This window comes from Dasypus novemcinctus, chromosome 4 (assembly GCF_030445035.2).
Source record: "Dasypus novemcinctus isolate mDasNov1 chromosome 4, mDasNov1.1.hap2, whole genome shotgun sequence".
Lineage (NCBI taxonomy): Eukaryota > Metazoa > Chordata > Mammalia > Cingulata > Dasypodidae > Dasypus > Dasypus novemcinctus.
In genome coordinates, this window is record NC_080676.1 from 152,906,735 (window position 1) to 152,927,291 (window position 20,557).

General features: G+C 47.3%; 1 protein-coding gene across 3 annotated transcripts in view; it reads left to right on the top strand.

The window, feature by feature from the left end:
• Positions 1-20,557, top strand: part of EVA1C (eva-1 homolog C) — an 86,190-nt gene that overhangs the window by 18,760 nt on the left and 46,873 nt on the right. The window lies entirely within an intron of this gene.

Genomic DNA, 20,557 nt, shown 5'->3' on the forward strand with positions numbered 1-20,557 from the left:
CCAGCATTAAAACTCCAACTCTTTCCTCTGTGGTGTAGTTTTCTCTGTGAGTTCCTGCCCACCCAAGGGACAGGGATGCAACGTCCTACTGATGTGGCCCAATCAAAGCCCTAACCATAATTTAATCAAGTAAAAGTGAAACCTCTGAAGTTAATACAATCTAATATGCCCAAAGGAACAGACCGGTTTACAAACAATCCAATATCTGTTTTTGGAACTCATAAACAATGCCAGACTGCTACATCAAATCAGGAGGCGCATCATGTTCACTGACCCCATTACTCTGATGTGAACTTCGACCTTTTGGTTAAAGTAGAGACTGTCATCAGCCACACTTGCTCAGATTAATCAATGGTTCTAGTTGAGCCACTCATCTAGCAAAGCTTTAAGGGTCTTGAACACATGGTCAGCAAGTCTTAAAGCAGAAGAGAAGAAAGAAGGGAAGGTTCTGGAAGCTGGAGCTTTGGCAAAGGGGACTTGGCCCAGGGGAGGCACCGCCGAGTTGCTCACTGATGTGGGGAGGAAGTGTCGGGAGAAGTCTTGCCAGTGGGATTTAGATCGGTGAGAGGGGCAGGGAAGAATCAAGCTTTGTTTACCTTGTGACTTTGCTGAATGCGGTTACACCACTGGCTACAGCTCTTTAATTGCTGCACTTAAAAAATTTCCTCTTCCATTCCATCTAAAACAGAGCCACCCCCTCTTTCGTAGCTTTGGGCATGCTTCACAGCTCTGTCTGACTTCCAAATTAGTCCCAGGCATGATTTCTTTTAAGGTGACGCCTGGTTAGAGATTTCTGGTAACTCAGCTTGTTCCTTCCCGGTTGCTCCAGATGAGATGTGATTCTGACCATTCCAAAGAGCACTAGAACTTCAGTCTGCCGAAGGCATCTGTTCTGCAGCTGGCAGAGACCTTTTTACCCCGAGAGTAATCCTATTATTTATCTTCATCGACAATCAAAACATAGCTTGCATTCTGCGTGTCAGTAGGGGGCAGTGTGTTGGCCGAGGGTGAGAAGGAGATGGTGGGTTCCTCTCTTTCCTCCTGGCCCCAAGCGGAGCTGGGCAGGGAGCCATTTTCCTGCTCGGCACCACTGTCAGTATTTCGGCCCGAGGTTGTCTTTGGGTCCTTAGTGGAAGGTCTTGACTTTTCTCTGGTTCCTGACTTCATGCATGTGCCTTCCCCTGGGCTCTGAGCACTGCTGGAGAAATGTCCCGTTGTTCTGGAGACTGTGGCCACAGCAGGCTTGTGTTTCCCACCATGAGGTTGTGCCTTCCTGCTCCTACCCTTGGACTAATCCACAACAAATGGGGGTTAATAATAATAAACATGAACATTTCCACGGGGCTTACTATGGGCAGGGCAGCGGGCCTGGCACTTGCCATGTGATAGCTCATTGAATCTTTTTTTTAAAGATTTTTTAAAAAATTTTATATTTTTATTTCTCTCCCCTTCCCCGTCCCCCCCCCCCCCACCCCCATTGTCTGCTCTCCTGTGTCCACTCACTGTGCATTCTTCTGCATCCGCTTGCATTCTCTGCAGCACTGGGAATCTGTGTCTCTTTTTGTTGCATCATCTTACTGCATCAGCTCTCCGTGTGTGCGGCGCCACTCCTGGGTGGGCTGCGCTTTTTTTTGCATGGGGCAGCCGTCCTTGCAGGGCACACTCCTTGTGTGTGGGGCTCCCCTACATGGGGGGCACCACTGCGTGGCACAGCACTCCTTGCACGCATCAGCACTGCATGTGGGCCAGCTCACCACACGGGCCAGGAGGCCCTGGGTTTGAACCCTGGACCTCCTATATGGTAGGCAGATGCTCTATCAGGTGAGCCACATCTGCTTCCCGCTCATTGAATCTTCACAACCACCCCAAGACAAATGTTGTTATACCTTCAGCTTAGGAGCACGAGTGGGAGCCACAGAGAGGCCGAGCAATTTCCTCAAGACCACTTGGTGATAAAATCCCTTTACCTGCACCCCTGGCTGTCACTTTCCTTCTCCTCCTTTCACAGCTGACCTGTTTTCCTTGCACCCCTTACCCCTCCCACTCATCTTTCTGTGCCCTTGCTTGGCCCGTTTTTTTTTTTTTTTGAGGTACTGGGGGCTGGGATTGAACCCAGGACTTCATATGTGGGAAACCAGCACTCAACCACTGAGCCACATTGGCTTCCCTGAGTTGGTTTTTTCATTTGTTGTTTGTTTTTTCAGGAGGCAATGGGAACCGAGGCCAGGACGTCCCATGTAGAAGGTGGGAGCTCAACAGCTTGAGCCACATCTGTTCCCTTGGCCCGTCTCTTAATTGTCTGCATACCCCAGCATCCCTGCCCAAACCCGCCATCTTCCCAGCCTCTGCCCTAGTAGGGCTCCCTGCCTAGTGGGGCTCCCTGCTGCCAAGGTCGCGCTCCAGAGCTTCCACCCTGGGTGCTCCTCTCAGATGCCTTTAGGCTCTGTGGACTCAGCCTGCTCTTGGATGCTGGGTTTCCCCATGGAACAGCGCTACTGGTTCAGAATCGGGGAGTCATTCCTAAGTCCTGTCTCTCCTTTATGCCCCACGTCCCCATCCCCTATCCCTGCTGATCCTAGGGCAAAATTGCTGTAACCAGCTACATAATTTGCAGGGCCCAGTGAAGAACAAAAAGTATAGATTCTCTTGTTTAAAAAGCAGGAAAAAGTGTTGTTCAACGTGGTAAAATACTGCTTTTTTCTTCTTCTGTGGTCTCCCTCTCAACTTGTCGAAGAACTTTTTATTTGCTATTTAATGCCATTCTACATGAAGAAAAATTGAATTTCTTAACTTGTTGCAGTGGATTTTACTTTTCATCTTCATATTGTACAATGCCAGTTTTCAATGCAAATATGAGAACATGTAGCACATATGTAGAAGGACTGGAATTGCCTAATTTGTATTCCGTAGCTTGTATATGCATATGTATTTTGTTCTTATTAGAACAGTGGATATGCTTTACAAAAAAAGCTCATCTGTTTTTATTTCACTTTTGTACCAGCATGAGTATTGTCTACCTTTGCCTTACAGATGGGTAAGGACTGAAAGGAAAAGGGACTGTGAGTTGCTCTGTCCTTCATCATTTTCAGCACAAGGGGTTGGCCAATGCAGGCAATTAGCATGACTAGGAAAGGAGGTGACGGGGTTCACTGGGCGGTCCTGATTCTTAGAAGGCCATTGCTTTCTGCACTCAGAGCACCCTCTATTTCTAAGGGAGAAGGTGGCCCCAGGGCTGTCAGCAGCTCTGCTTACTCAGTCATGGACACAACCCACTTACTTGACTCACTCGAGCCTTGGTGAGGTCCCCTGCGTTGTGGGTCCACCAGAATTCTGTGCTCAGGGCATTGCTAATGCTGCCTGAGAATGGGGTGGCAAGCAACTGTGCTCCCCTCCATGGTGTTGCCTCTGCCCACAGGTGCTCCATTGTCCCTTTGAACCTCACTTACAAAGCCCAAGTTCAAAGGTAGCAGTATCAAGAGTTTCAAGATGGGAAACAGCAGAGCGTTCAACCAAGCCCAGAGCCCTTGGTGAGCCTGCAGCTCTGCCAGGAAGCCCTCCTTGATTTCAGTCCCCCAACCCACCCCACTGCCACCGCCTCCATTCAGACCTCATCATTTCTTTCCCGGAGGACTGCGACTGACCTGATTTCTTCACAGACCTCTCGGGTCCGGCTGACACAGGACCATGCAAAGAATTTCTCAGAATCCCCTCTCTGGCCTGCTGCACTCCCCTGCAACCGCACCTGTAGTTGCTGCCACCTGTCTTTAGGCTCAAGTCTAAGTCCTGAGGAAGGCACACCTTGAGTCAGCCCTTCTCTGGGCCTCTGCTTCTTTACTCATGCCCTGTGGGTCATTCACACCTGTTTCCCTGCCTGAGGGTCAATCACCCCTGTTTCCCTGCCTGAGGGTTGTTCACACCTGGTTACCTGCCAGAGGGTCATTCACACCTGGTTACCTGCCTGAGGTTCGTTGACACCTGGTCACCTGCCTGATGGCCGTTCACACCTGTTTACTTGTCTGAGGGTTATTCATACCTAGTTACCTGCTGCTCTTCCTTGGGCGTCATCTCCCATCTGGAAGCCCTCCAGCCTCTCAGTCAGGTGCCTGCTGTCTTGCCTCACCCCCCTCAGGCTTCCTTACCGTAGCGGCATCTTCCTGAAGTCTTAGCGACTGGCGTGGCTTATTCTTGAGGCCAGGGCCATGTCTGGGTTTTCCACAGGGCAAATATGTGTTTTTGCCCTCCTATGGGAGTCTAATCCCCTAGGACTCCAAAAGCCAAGCTATTCACGTGCTGGAAATAACACCACACGACCCCCTCCTTTCCGACTTCCCTGTTTCCTCGTCGTGTCCCTCAAGGAGGAATGGCTGGTTCCGAGGGTCCTGCTTTCCTTTGCCGGGTTTTCCTTGCCTCCACTCTACCTGACCTCCAAATGGAGAGGCTTGACTTCTCTGTAAAGGCATTTTCTCTTTCCCTCAATTTAATCGATTTACTCAGGTGCCCATTTCTCTCACTCCCTGATCCTCCTTCACTTTCTGTCACATTTATGACAACCCCCAGTACAATATTACAACAAACTCTAAATCAGGGTTCTTAACCTTTTTTATTCCACGAACCCCTTACTAAGCCCACACTATACTGTGTACTATTTAATAACTATATCATACCCACACCAACACGTCCCCACAAGAATCCTGATTTTTTGAATTTCAAGTCAAGCTCATGGACCCCTGGTTAAGAACCCCTGCTCTCAGAGAGAGGCTGTGAGCACTTCCTCCTTTAGTCAGAAGCCCTGGACACGGGCCTTGGCGAGAAGTCCCTTCTGCCTGGGGAAAAGAACTGGAGGGGAGGGGGAAGGGAGAGAAATTTTTAAAAAAAAAAGGAAAAGAAAAGACCTGGAGAGGATCCAGAGCAGGAACTCTGGCCCTGGCCCTACCATCAGCGGGCTGGGCGACTCACCTGCGCAAAGGGAAATGCTCACACCTGGTAGCGCCCTTGTGAGGAAAATGATGAGCAGGAGATGGGGAGGCACTTTTTTTTTCTCACAAAGTTGAAAGTTTTATAAAAAGGGTGGAAATGAGTAATTTTTGAAAATTTAAACAAAGTTCTGCCCCATTGAGAATTGTTCTGAAGGTAATTCCAGAAAGCAGTTCATCGTGAAATCTATTCAAAAAGCGGGGAGCAAATGTAGCTCAAGTGGCTGAGCGCCTGCAACGGAAGAGGTCCTGAGTTGGATCCCTGGTACCTCCTAAAAAAACAAAACAATTGAATGAAAAAGCCAGCTCTCACTGGGGAGCCAGCGTAGCTCAGTGGCTGAGCACCTGCTTCCCATGTTCAAGGTCCTGGGTTCAATCCCCAGTACCTCCTAAAAAAAAAAATGCCATCACGTGTAATGCCAGCACTCCATGTGACAATAGCCCACTCTCTCTACTATATAAATCCATAGCAGAGGCCAGATTTCCCCCCACCTACCCCTCCGGAAGACAGCCAGGAACGAATTGCTAGAAAAAAGATTCCTGGGTGGCAGTGAATGAGTAGAGGTCAGTGACAGCATTCACAGAAGAGGGGAGCAACAGCTCAGCTGTCATCCACTCTACTGCGTATAAAACAAGGCGGCAGATTGAATCCAGCAAGCCTGAGATGCGGGCTCTCAGAAGCAACAAACGCCAGCAAGGGAAAGCTGCAGGAGAGCCAACAAAAAGCCCACAGGAGAATTGAGGAACCATTTAGGGAAGGGGCGTAAGCCCCACAGGTGTGTGTATGCCAAGGACTCAGTGAAGAATGAATATGAAGATGGAGGTGAGGCCAGCCTAATTACAGGGCGACTCGTATTTCTTTGCATTTGCAGACCTTATCAATCCAGCCTCACTTGTGTCCCTGAAACACGGGGGAAGAAATGCCTACTTCCCCTTACAGCAGGCGAAACCAAAGAACGGGTTACTAAATGACCTGTCTGAAATTCTACATTAAGCAAATGAGGAGGCCGCAATAGACAGAGTCCTTGCCTAACAGTTGCCTTTTAGATTTGCTATTTATATTTTCTATCAGGTCTATCAAGTCTAAGAAACCTTCCTGCCCTGGTTTTGTTAACTGCTTAGTGAGCAAAGCGTGTTTGGTCAAGAGTAGCGCAAACTGGTCTTGCGCCTAAATCCAATTGTTTTTGTTTTTTGTTAAGATTTGTTTATTTATTTTTAAATCCCCCCTCCCACCCCGTTGTCTGTTCTCTGTGTCTATTAATACTGTGTGTTCTTCTTTGTCCGCTTCTGTTGTCGTCAGCGGCACGGGAATCTGTGTTTCTTTTTGTTGCATCATCTGGTGTCAGCTCTCCGTGTGTGTGGTGCCATTCCTGGGCAGGCTGCACTTTCTTTCGCACTGGGCAGCTCTCCTTACAGGGCTCACTCCTTGCACGTGGGCCTCTCCTACACAGGGACACCCCTGCGTGGCAGGGTACTCCTTGCACGCACCAGCACTGAGTGTGGGCCAGCTCCATACAGGTCAAGGAGACCGGGGTTTGACCCGCGGACCTCCCATGTGGTAGACAGACTCTGTAACCACTGGGCCAAGTCCGCTTCCCTAAATCCAATCGTTTCAGCTTTCAAAATGGTTTCTTGAGGTTAGGGAGTGCTACTCTCCAAATATCAACCTCCCTAAGGTGGAAAAACAACTTTATTTTTATAAGCAGTGAACTGACTCCATAGTTTTCCAATTAATTGAATAAAACCCAAAATACATGCCCTTGAGTCCTAGTTTCACCCTTGATTATCCTACACATCTTAAAAGTAGGTGGAAGTGAAATGAGCAATTTTTTCTCTCTCTGTTGCACAGGGGCGCAGCGCTTCCCCCCCGCCCCCCCACCCCGGACTGCTGTGTGTTGGCTGTGCAGGCCTTTTGGGTTGGTCAGCAACCCAGAGTGTTTCTGAGAGCCTTTTGTTGTACATGGGGCGAGAGCCACTAATTTGGCCAGTTCCAAGCAGAAAAGATCAAGTGTAGATTTCATATCTGAGTTTTAAGTGCTGGTAAAAAGTTGCATTAACTTATCAAATGCACTACAATCCTGGCTTACTCACCAAGTGGCTCTATAGTTTGGGGGGCACTCGGCATCCAAAAGAAAAGAAAAAGTGTTCGGTTTAGATGCTTGGGGAAAGTGGGGATTGCTCCAGTTACATTTAAACTAATCTAATCCAGACGGTGTTCACCGAAGAACTTCCTGGGGTTGGTACCTGGCCACGGAACAAGGAATTCGCTTTTATGGGAATTGAAACCTTGCTGGACTAGGCACAAAAGGGTGCTACTCCTACAAAATCTACCCAAGATGAAATCAATTGAATGAAGGTCCAACATGGCACACTTGGAGGAATTTTAGTTGATTGATTCATATCCTTCTCTCTCTCTTTATATATTTATACATACATAGTGTCATTCTCTTCATTCACAGTAGTTGTGTTCACTAAAGTTGCTGTAAACACAGAATTAACAAGTACTTAACCAGTGCTCATAGGGGACATACAGGGTCAGGTTCCTGCGAGCCTCTGGTGATGTTATTATCAACCAACCAATACATCGCCTTGTTTTATGTGTGTTTCTGTTTAAAGACACCTTATTTAATATATATCATTGATTCAGGAACATTGGACTCACAGCCAAGAGATTATAACGCCTTCCTGAAAAAAGCAGGTCTAACACATGCATTTTCTCTGTAAGGCGTGTCACAGCCTTCTTGTACTTAGGAACACTAGACAGCACTGCAGCACTATGCTTGGGGGGTGAGTTTAGTGAAATCACCGATAAAAGCACAAAAATGCAAAAAACATGGCACTAATTAGACCTCAGAAAGGGCACTAGGGTGAACAAGTGTGCATCAGGCAACTTAAATTTTTCTCTGCCCTGTGAATGACTTTGAAAGGGCTGTGAGTGTTGCTTTTGGGGGAAGCGGACATGGCTCAAAGGCTAGAGCGTCCGCCTACCACATGGGAGGTCCAGGGTTCGAACCCAGTGCCTCCTGACCCGTGTGGTGAGCTGGTTCATGCTCAGAGCTGCTGTGCGCAAGGAGTGCCCTGCCACGCAGGGGTGTCCCCCACATAGGGGAGCCCCACGTGCAAGGAGTGTGCCCCACATTGAGCCTCCCCAAACGAAAAAAGCGCAGCCCACCCAAGAGTGGTGCCGCACACATGGAGAGCTGGCACAGCAAGATGATGCAACAAAAAGAGACACAGATTTCTGGTGCCACCAAGAATGCAAGAGCACGTGGAAGAACGCACAGTGAATGGACACAAGAGAGCAGAAAACAAGGGGGAGGGGAGGCATAAATAAAATTAAAAAAAATAAAAACTGAGTATTGCTTCTGGGGTTACAGATAAATTTAAGTGAGCAGGCAAATTCACAAACATTAAATCCATGAATGATGACCAACTCTCTGCCATCTCTATATATGACATATAGGTAGATCCATAAGTCCTGGGTGATGGTACCTGTTTTTGAGGATTAATCTGAATCTACTACTCATTCATTTTGACCTGCTCTTACTTTGCTAGTCTTTCTTGCTCTCTCATTCATTCATTCATTCAAAACTATTCAGTGCCCTCTTACTATATGTCAGGCTCTTTCAGGTGCTGAGGATACAGCAATGACTAAAGCAAGGTCCTTCAAAAAGGGTGAAACAGACACTATGTCTCCATGTAGTAAAATACAGCAGAGTAGAGGATGATTGGGCAGGGAAGTATGCTGTTTTAAGGAGCATCCAGGGAAAGTTTGCCTGATAGGTTACATTTGAAGAAAATCCAGAATGAAGGGAGGGAAGGAGAAAGAAGATATCCAGAGGAAGAATGTTTCAGACAAAGAGAAGGGCCAAAGCAAAGGTCCTGTATTAGGAGTATGCTTGGCATTTTTGAGCAACAGGGTCATCACTCTGTTTATCAAATATTAGCAGCCAATGTCCAGGCTTAGTTTTTCCATTATTGTTTAAAAATAATAATAATGATTGTATTAGTCAGCTAGAAGGGTGTTGATGCAAAATACCAGAAATTGATTGGTTTTTATAAAGGGTATTTATTTGGGGTAGGAGCTTACAGATACTAGGCCATAAAGCATAAGTTACTTCCCTCATCAAAGTCTATTGTTGGAGCAAGATGGCTGCTGATGTCTGCAAGGGTTCAGGCTTCCTGGATTCCTCCCTTCCAGGGTCTTGCTTCTCTTTGGGTTCAAGGTTCCTTTCTTTCCTAGGGCTTGCTTCTTCCTGGGTTCACTGTTCCTCTCTTCCTGGGACAGGCTTCTCTTTCCTCTGTGAGCTTACTTCCCAGGGCTCCAGCTTGAGGCTTCAGCATCAAACTCCAACATCAAAAACCACCAACTCTGTTCTTCGCCATGCCTTTTATCTGTGAGTCCCCACCCACCAAGGTGTGGGTTCTCAATGCCCTACTGAAATGAGAGCTTTACATAATCAAGTAAAACCTCTGAATCCAATATAATCTCATATGCTAGAGGAAAAGACCAGTTTATAAACATAATCCAATATTTCTTATTGGAATTTATCAATAATATCAAACTGCTATACTCCACCCTGAATTCCAAAAAGACATTACAATATTTTTAAAAAACTTAAGTCAATTATGATGTAAGTACTAAATCACATCACAGTAAATTTAAAGAAATACAGTTTGTGCTGGGGCAAAGTCCTTTCTGCTATAGACCTCTGTACCTTACAAACAATTCATCTACTTCCAATAGGCAAATGGACAAAGGATAAACATTTTCATTACAATAAGGAGAAATTGGGAGGGAAACATGAGTCATGGGTCCTCTACATTTCAGTAAACCTGCAGGGCATCCTCCATTTGATTTCAGTCTAAGAGTCATTCTTAAGAAGATGGTTTCTTCTCCTTGGGGCCATATGGGCACCCACCCTTTCCACTGGCTTGCCCAATCACCATTTTCTTGGTTCCACCCTGATCAAGCATCTGGGTGTTGACCAAGCTCCAGACCTCTCCCTCCAAGAGTATTGGAGTGATTGCCACTTACCCAATCTTTGGGTTAGAGTCTTAACCCCCTAGTACAGTGATGTGAAGACAACATTCCCCCTGACCTTTGGCAAACAGGCTCAACCCACTCAGAGCAATGAGTTGACCACCTGGCCTTCCCTAACCTTCGGGGAACAGGTCCACCCCTCTCAGACATGTGGGATGCTGACCCTAACTGCCCTAATCCTTGGGGAATGTGTTCCACCCTCTCTGTACCCTGGGGCAGCAAAACTCTCCCAGAACATCAGGCAGAAACATCCACCTTCTTCAACTGCTGGGGCAAACTCACCCTTTCTGTAAACATGGGTAGGGTTCTTTTCTTGGCCCAAGGTGATGTCCTAATTCCAGATCTCAGCTTCTATGGTCTTCTTCTTAAAGCTGTTTCTTCTTCAATATTTCCTTTCCATGTCCTTTTTATTCCAGGCTAATATTGGTTTTGTTCATACAGCTTTCTCAAAAACCTTGGTTTAGCATGCAGGACACAGGGGTCCAAGCCATCAGACAGTAAGGCTTTCCACAAGTCTTTCCTAGATAACTGCATCTTCAATCTTGATTTACCAGTTCCAAGGTTAGTTAAGTACTCCAATGGGGCACTTTCATCTGGGATCTTGATTTCCAGAAGCTTGGAATTTCCAGAATCAGTTTCTGTTTTCTTTGTGTCTGACAGTTCAGTCCTCAGCGTATCGCTCTTATCTAGCATTTTGCTATAAGTTTCAAGCAGAAGCCAAGCCGCATTCTCTGGGTTTACTTTGGAAATTTCTTCAGCTAAATGCCCAGACTCACCATTTTCAAATTCTGCCTTCCATAAAACACCAGGAGTTAATCTTGCTAAATTCTCTGCAACTTTAGAATATGAATCACCTTTCCTCCAGTTTCTAATAATAGTTTCATCATTTACTTCTTTTATTTATTTATTTATTTAATTTTATTTATTTCCCCCCCCCCCCCCACAGCTTTCTGCTTTCTGTGTCCATTCACTGTGTGTTCTTCTGCGACCACTTCTATCTTTATCAGCAGCACCAGGAATCTGTGTTTCCTCTTTCATTGCGTCGTCTTGTTGTGTCAACTCTCCATGTGTGCAGCGCCATTCTTGGGTAGGCTGCACTTTCTTTTGTGCTGGGCAGCTCTCCTTACAGGGCATGCTCCTTGCACGTGGGCTCCCCTACACGGGGGACACCCCTGCATGGCATGGCACTCTGTGCATATCAGCACTGCGCATGGGCCAGCTCCACATGGGTCAAGGAGGCCCGGGGTTTGAAGCACTGTGGGTCTTTTCTTTCAAGCATCTCACAACTCCTCCAAAAAATACCCCTTACCCATTTATAAAACCATTCCAGCATTTCAGTAATTGCAAAAGCACTTCCCCACTCCTCGGTTCCAAATGCTGTATTAGTCAGCCAAAGGGTGCTGATGCAAAATACCAGAAATTGGTTAGTTTTTATAAAAGGTATTTATTTGGGCTAGGAGTTTACAGATACCAGGCCATAAAGCATAAGTTACTTCCCTCACCAAAGTCTATTCTCACGTGTTGGAGCAAGATGGCTGCTGATGTCTGCGAGGGTTCAGGCTTCCTGGGTTCCTCTCTTCCAGGGTCTTGCTTCTCTCTGGGTTGAGGGTTCCTCTCTTCCCTAAGCTTGCGTCTTCCTGAGCTCAGGGTTCCTTTCTTCCTGGGGCTTACTTCTGTTTCCTCTGTGAGATTACTTCCTGGGGCTCCAGCTTAAGGCTTCAGCATCGAGCTCCAACATCAAAACTCCAACATCAAAAACCCTGAACTCTGTCCCTTGCCACACCTTTTATCTGTAAGGATTCAATGCCCTAATGATGTGACCCAATCAAAGCCTTAATCGTAACTTAATTACACCCAAGTACAGACCAGATTACAAATATAATCCAATATCTATTTTTGGAATTCATAACCATATCAACAACTGCTACATGGACTATGAAAGCAAACATCATCCACTTTTTTACCCAGATCAGATATCTTAGTCCTATGGCCAAATCAAAGCAAAACTGGAAGTAGTGGATTTGGGGTACTTCTCATCCTTCCCCTTTTTAGGTCTTGTTTTGGACCCCCACTCTCTATTCCTTCCAGTTTTCCCAGGCTCTCCACAGAGAATGAACTGACTTGTCCAGCCTGTTTAAGGCACTTTAGGTTTTTTCTCACTACCTGCATATCAATGCAATAGGTAGACATACCTCTCCATTTTTTAGAAGAGGAAGTTGAAATCTAAAGAGGTTATGCCTAACCTGCCCTAGTAAGTGTCTGACCTGATGGTCCAAAACCTGAATTTCCTCCATCCTCTCCCATAGCCCCATCCTGCCCGCACTTGAGCACTTCCGCTCTAGGGCCAGCATACTTTGGACATCAGGCCAGCCAGTCCACAGTCTCCAGGCCCTCTCCCCCATTCATTTGAGTATCAGAACTTGCCTGCCTGGGAGCTGTCTCATTGGAGCCCACTACTCTCTGCTTTCCACTTTTGCTAATGCAGTTTTTAAAGTCCATGGCATTGTGCAAGAATGTTGACTGGTGGGCTAGTTAGTGAGATCTCTGACCCCTTCTCCATCCTTGTAATTTAACTCCATTTGTAGCTTTTTGGAAGCAAGGCCTTAATTCAAAGGAATGATTCCCCCAATGAGGATTGGTGTCAACAACACCTTCACAAACCAGGGAGGTGCTTTTGGTTCTGGACGTCCCACCAGCTTTCTACTTAACACAAGCTGAGTTGACAGACTTAAGGTAGGCTAGCTGCTGAAACACACAACCCCAAAATATCTGCAGCGTAACAGAATAAACGACTAGTTCTTGCTCATGCCACAGTTCAGAGTGACTGCTCCAAGCAGTCATTCAGGGATCCAGGCTTCTTTAATCTTGTGCCACCCCAATCATCTGCGACTCAGAGTCTGTCCTTGGCCCCCCTGTCTTCCATATGCAACGGGAGATAGGGGAGAGCGAGGGAATAGGGGGGGTCACACATGGCCTCAGTTCTGTCCTCGTTGCAGAACTTTAGGGCAGGGCTGGCTGGAAAATATGCTCTCTGCATGTGCTCTGGAAGGATGTGTATGGTCTTTGCCCCAGCTAGACTCTCAGTTCACTTTCTCTCTAACCCTGCTTTGTCTGGGAACCAGAATCTGAGCTTGTCATTTGAGAGCAGGAATAGCTACACTTGGTCATCTCTACCAATTGCAGTTTCCCCACAAATATGGCAGGAACAGGCTGGTGGCTATAGACCTCTTCATAGGCTAACCTTCAGGTTCAACTCCTTAGGGACAAACCTGGGAGCAGAGGAGGCGTTGACACTGGGCTCTGACTACGCTTTCTGATCTCGTGCTCTTGTTCCCCAGGCATCAGTTCTTTATCCATTGTGGGCCTTTCCCGCACCCCAAGAAACACTGAGTCATTGCTCAAGGCTGTGTGAGCTGTCCCCTCCTTGTGCTTTTGTCAGTTCTCTCAACACAAGAACACAAAAGGGGGAAAAAAAAACATGCCAAAAAATCCTTTTCTGGAAGAGAACTTCAAACGTGTAGAAACACCATTGAGTGTGAATACAAGGGTGTGGTATCTAATCTAAAGCAAGGAATGAGTGGACAAGGCTGCTTTTTAAAAAAAAAAGAAGAAAAAGCGGGGGAGGAGTAAGGACAATTGAATTCCATTCTCCTCCCAGGAGGTGAGGTTATGAAATTGGCCCCTGGTGATTAGGGGACTTTGGCACCCGGATGTGGGGCCATTGAATGATGAATTTCCATCCTGTACTCAGAGTGACTCAGACATTGTAAGCCGTCAGGAAATTTGTACTTTGATGGAGGGCCTCTGGCTTCAGAAAAGAGAGAGAGGAAGAAGTTACAGCCACTCTGGCCTCCCCTGAATATTAGCAACTTGTTAGACCTTAATTATTAAAATTTTAAAAAAAAACAACAAAAACATTCCTTTTCCCTCTGAAGTAAGCTGTGGTCACCTGCTGTGCAGTGACATTTATGGACAGTGAGGACAGCAGCTGGGCTGTGACCTTGCCTCAAAGTTGTCCATCTTACGTAACAATGCTCAGAGCAGAAAGGAGTAATTGGGAGTGTGATTTGATCAAATTCTGTCTGTTCAGCATTCCATCAATGGAAGGTCTGTATTAATTCATTATAACTAATTCTACAAAGTAATAGAATAGTAATGCCTACCCAGATAGAATAGTAATGCTTTATTAATAGACTGGTAATGCAGCAATTTGTGGTTGACAAGAGATAATAGAATAGTAATGCCAAATTAAGAGTGGTAAAATGCAGTGGTTTATGGTTGATAAAGGATGCTCAGGCCACCCTGTCATTTAGTCTTCCTGGCAAAAGAGATGATTCCTAGAGGCCACACCCACAGCCATACACCCCGATGTCAGTTTGAACCCAGGTCTCGTGAGTTTTCTTCCTCTTCTACCCCCTCCCCCTCCACCACCCCCGTGTTTGTGAGCTCCTGAAAGACCTCTGAACCCGTCCAGGTTAAATGCGCTATGTTTTCAGCGCTGGAAGTGTTCCGCCGTGCTCAAGAGAATGTTCCTGTGAGAATGGCTTGCCAAGCACTAAACCCTCAGATGACTCATGGAAAAACGAAACAAAAACAGGGACTGGTCAAATATTTGAGGGAGTTTCTGCCTGCTGTGTCCACTCCTAGAGAGCCCCAGGGCCTGTGGCAGCTCTGTGGCCCTGAGAAGTCATTCAGGACAGAACTGTGTTTAACTTCGTTTAACCCATAGCACCCCAAACTTAATTTGCCACAGATCCCCCTTTCCCTCCTGCATAACACCTGTTACCCCCTCCTGTAGAAAACTTGGGAAATACCCCAGGATTCTTTGAAAGTCAGTTATTTACTGTCTGGTCATTCTCTCATCCCTGGATTATTTGTGTGTAAATGGGGATTTCATTGTAGATGTAACAAGAAAGATGATCCGAAGGACTTTCCTTGAACTTTCTGGAGACAGAGGAGGAGAGTTCCAGCTGCTTCCAGGGGCTCAGTTCCTGTTGGCTCTTCATCTGCCTTAATTTTTAAAAAGATAAAGATAAAAGCGTTTATCTAAGCTCCTCTAAGTTTTGTCCAACCTAGCCTTTTAGGAAGAGGGTCTTACCACCCCTCACCCCCAAAGCACCCCTCTATCTTTGACAAGGATCACCCATACTAGTCTCTGAGGACTGGTTTCTTAGCAGAGTGTGCCCTTCTGTCATCTGCCCTTCAGGGGTTGTAAATATTTGATCAGAAATACAGGTTTAGATTCTGAAAATTCTGGCTGTGATTATAAAGAAATAAAACATTTTTGAGGAGGTGTTTGATCAAGAGAGAAGTGTTAACAAGAAACGGTGTTCGTCATCATTCTTTAAAAAGGATTCTGGAACCAGCCAAGAAATCCAGGTGTGGGAAACTAAGAAATATATTGATTCTGCCCAACACATTGGAAGCCATATGTTTTCCCAATGGGAAAACAGGATAGCACCTTGCAAAGGGTATTATACTGAAAGGAGGACATCTGTTATCTGCCTTTTGTCCAAGGACATCCTTGGCACCAGGCTCCCTCTGCATCCCAGTTCTTACCATCACTCTGGGAGATACTTGTATCTAGAGTACATCTTCACTCTCAGCTCCTGACATCATTTCCACCAGTCTTCACCTGCACTCCCCTTTGGCACCCTCTCCCATTGCCACCTCCTGGACCTTTCTATCACTTGGAACTGCTCCACCTCAAAAATCACTAGTCCAACAACTTTGGGGCATAACCTTCTGACTTTCCTGCTTACTTGTGGGACTTCACCCACTCTGACCTTGCTTGACCTCAGCAGGACCTCATCTATACCCTTGGACCTCTCTTCTCCTGTGCTCATTTCTTTGCTTGAAGCCTAGAGTGCGAAATTTCCAGTACTCTCTTGCTACTTTCATACTTGTGTGGCAGCAAGAAATAAAATTTATATTATTAGTTTGGAGTCATCTTCATATGTATACACACACCCATACATACATATATCCATGCCTAGGCCTCTCCCAACTTTAACACAATAATTATCTTAAAACCTCTCCCTGACATTAATCCATAAAACTATAGCCCTCTTTTTCTCCTCACCTTCACAGAGCTGTTGCAAGAGCCATCTGTGTGAACTGTATTCGTTTCTCATTGCTGCTATAATAAATGAAGACAAAGTGGCTTAAAACAGCACGCACTTACTCTCTTAGAGTTATGGAGGTCAGAAGTCTAAAATCAAGGTGATGTCAAGACTGTGTTCCTTCTGAAGGTTTCAGGGTAGAATTGGTTTCCTTGCCTTTCCCAGCCTAGAGGCTGCTGGCATTCCTTTGGTCATGGTTGCATCTCACCATCCTCTGATTCTGTCATCACATCTCCTTTTTCTGACTTTGACCCTCCCTCTTATAAGGACCTTGTGATTACATCCGGCCCACCTGAATAATCCAGGATAATCTCCCATCATAAGATCCTTAAATTGATCATGCCTGCTTTTTTACAAGGTTCTGGGGATATGGAGGTGGACATCTTTTGTGGGCAAATATCCTGTCTATCACAGAAAGCATCTTTTTTTTTTTCACTTTTCTAGTGTACTTTTTTTTTCAAATTCTCAATTTATTCATTTTTTTTTAAAAAATTACATTCAAAAAATATGAGGTCCCCATTCACCCCCGCTGCCCCCACCCCACCACTCCCCCCACAGTAACACTCTCCCTCATCATCATGACACATCCATTGCATCTGGTGAGTACATCTCTGGGCATCGCTGCACCCCATGGCCTGTGGTCCACACCATAGCCCACACTCTCCCACGTTCCATCCAGAGGGCCATGGGAGGACATACAATGTCTGGCAATTGTCCCTGCAGCACCACCCAGGACAACTCCAAGTCCCAAAAAATGCCCCCACATCTCATCTCTTCCTCCAACTCCCTGCACCCAGCAGCCACCATGGCCACTTTTTCCACACCAGTGCCACATTTTCTCAATTATTAACCACAATAGTTCATGAATAAAATATCATCAAGTCCATTCTAATCCTTACTGTATTCCTCCTTCCTGTGGACCTTGGCTTGGTTGTGTCCATTCCACATCTATGTCAAGAGAGGGTTTAGATTCCACATGGATACTGGATGCAATCCTCCTGCTTTCAGTTGTAGGCACTCTAGGCTCCATGGTGTGGTGGTTGACATTCTTCAACTCGATGTTAGCTTCCCACCAAATCAATGTCCAGACACCTCCCGCCCTGCAAAATCCTGAAACAGCGTGGTCCCGAAGAATTTCCAACGCTGCCCAGCCGCTTCTTCGCAGGAGAGACCACCAGGTGCGCTCACTCAGACACCATCTTGCCCTGCCCCCCAGAAAGCATCTTTGATTTCCTAAACATCCACTTACTTTTAAGTTTTTCCAAACAAGCTTTTCTCCCTACCTCCCATCCCTAAATGGTCCTTGTTATCTTCCATGTTGCTGAATCCATTGGATGATTACCATTCTTCCTGGCTGTTCTAATCTGCTAGGCTGCCAAAAGCAATATACCAGAAATGGATTGGCTTTTACAATGGGAATTTATCAGCTTACAAGCTTGCAGTTCTGAGGCCATTAAAATCTCCAAATCAAGGCATTGTCAAGCCAATATCTTCTTCCTGAAGACCAGCGGCCTGTGATCCTGGACTCCTCAGTCACATGGCAGAAGGTCTCTCCCTTCTCTTTTGGGTTTCATTTCTTTCACCTTCTTGCTTCTGTGACTTTCTCTTTTGCTTCACCTGAATTTCAATCTCTTATAATGTACTCAAGTAAGGGAATTAAGACCTGGCCTGAATGAGGTGGGTCACATCTTAACCTAAAATCCTACTTGCCGAAAGATCCTACTTACAATGGGTCCCCACCTATAGGAATGGATTAACTTTAAGAACATATTTTTCTGAGGTCCATTCAGCTTCAGACCACCATCCTGACCTCTAAGCAGCTTTTAACAGGTAGGGCAAATGGAATGAAGTCTGCGAAGACACCTGTGGGAGACCATAAGCATATGGACGGGCGTGGTGGTTTGTGCCCCCAAGGGGGTCCTGCTGTCCCTCCTCTACAGATTGTCCAGAAAGGATCCATGGTGTCTAGACTCTCTTTATTAGCTTAAAACTAATTGCAGGTGGGGATTTTTACAAACAAACATTTGTATTGATGTAAAACCTACCCATAAAGAAGTGCACAAATCATGTGTGTAGCTCAGTGAACTTTCTTTTTTTAAAGATTTATTTATTTATTTCTCTCTTCCCCCCCCCCCACTTCCCGTTGTCTGCTCTCTGTGTCTATTTGCTGTGTGTTCTTCTGTGTCTGCTTGCATTCTTTCAGCGGCACCAGGAATCTGTCTCTTTTTGTTGTGTCATCTTACCGCGTCAGCTCTCTGAGTGTGTGGTGCCACTCCTGGGCATGTTACGCTTTTCTTGTGTGGGGCGGCTCTCCTTGTGGGGCACACTCCTTGCATGTGGGGCATGGCACTCCTTGCACACATCAGCACTGTGCGTGGGCCAGCTCACCGCACAGGTCAGGGGGCCCTGGGTTTGTACCCTGGACCTCCCATATGGTAGGTGGATGCTCTATCAGTTGAGCCAAATCCACTTGCCTTGGTGGACTTTCAACAAAGTAGTAAAGCATGCATCCCCCATCCACATCAAGAAAGAGTGCCGCCAAAAAATTTAGAAAAACATAATAAAAAACAAAACAAAACAAATAAAAAGAAAAACCTATTTGAAAAAAAATGAAATACTGTTGCCAGCTCCCCGAAATTCCCCTTCACATGCCCTCCCTGTCACTCTCCTGTATCTCCTCCCTAGGGTAACCTCTCTCCTGGGACAGCACAGGAGTTTGAGGATGGAATCAGATTGAGTCTAAAGAGGAATTTTACCAAGAAAGCATCTTCTTTGGTACCTGTGTGGCACAAAGTGCAGAGAGCCTGAAAGCTCCTGCCTCAGTCAGTTCTGTGGATCAAGTTCCCATCTCCGGAATGTTCTCAGAGGGCAAACATGGTTGGCAGAGGGATCCCAGCCTCTGCGCTGCGTACACAGGGGGCTGTGTTTAGCCCCCCTGAGCTCGAGTTCTGTTTAGTGGGGGCAGGAGACATGACATAGACTGAAGAAAGGTGATGGAGAAACTCGGCAGAGGTTCTTTCTTCCTCAGGTAACCACCTAAGGAGGCAGCTCTTGCCTCTGTGAATCTGGGGCCCAGGCCCCTTCCGTCTTGAGGCTTCGCTCACCCCAGGGCCTTGCCATGTCCTTCCTCCCACCAGAGCGGCACAGGGCCGTTTGGACAAACTTGAATGTTTTAGCCAGTTGGTCCCTCGTCATGGCCCTGGTGAATGCCTGGAGTGATGGACAGGCCAGTGTTAATGAGGCGTGAGGAGAACTGCGTCCTGGGGTACCGGTTGGGGCGTTTCAGGATGGGTGCTAACCCAGTGGCAGTTTCACAGGGACCGAGTCCCCTGGGGCAGGGCAGGGCCCCTCGCGGCAGCTAAGACCCCATAAAGGAGGCTGGAATTTACCCTCCTCCGCTGCTTTATCTGGGGTCAACCTATGTGCCCAGCAGGACGACGTTGACCTTGGGCCACCAGGGGGTCTCTGCCTGGCCTCTCTGGGTCCCTCTTGGGGACACCGTGAAAGTGATGGTCTTGTCCCAATGCACAGAACTCTGAATCGCACGCCAGGTGCCTGGAGTCAGTTTTGCTTCTCTCAGTGAACTTAGGGTAGTAGATTTCTTGGCCGTTTTTCTGGTGGTTTTCAAGAAGGTGGGTAAAAAGGAGCGGCAGCAAGAGAGCTGAGTCTGAAGCGTGCTGGAGAGTGTTCCCAGCCTCCATCTGCAGAACGTTCTGGATTGAGAAATGTGAAAACCCGAGGGCACGCCGTCCCTGTCTCTTTTACTTTGAGTTTTGGGGAAGCCCAGGGAACTGGCCTGGGTGCCTTTTGTCAAGAGGCGTGACTCTGAGGAGGATTTTGAAACCTAAACCGGCATCCCTGGAGCCCAGCTCATCTGTGAGGGATTGGGGCGCTTCGAAGCAGCCCCCCTTCATTCCACCTCCTCCTTGACTTGCCTCCAGCGAGCCACATCCTCCCTCTCCGGGGCCACGGGCTGCCAAGCCTGTCGCCCACACACCTCAGCAAAAAGTCCCTGGCTCTCCTCCCAGCCGCCCGGCCGTTGACCTCGAGAGGTGTGAGGAGGAGGAAGGGACTCTGCGCTCGGAGGAAGCTTCTTTCCTCGTTTCTGAGAAATAGTTGAGGACTTCCGGGTGGCCGCCGGGCCATCCTCGCGGCTTCTCAGAGCCCAAGGCCCCTCGGGCGCCCCTGCCTGGGAGGTGGCGGGGGAGGCTCCCGATCCCAGCCGCCCCCTCCTCGCTCCTTCAGAGCAGGCCCGGGGCCCCCACAGGACTCCTGGCGGGGCCTTCCTCTCCAGGGGTGCGGCAGGGCCCCTGAGCCGGCCCCTGAAGGTAGACCCCATCCCCTCACGCCTCGAAGGCTCAGCCGGGCGGGCGGAGGACGGGAGGACGCGGGTCCCTCGGCACGGGCCTCCTCGTGCC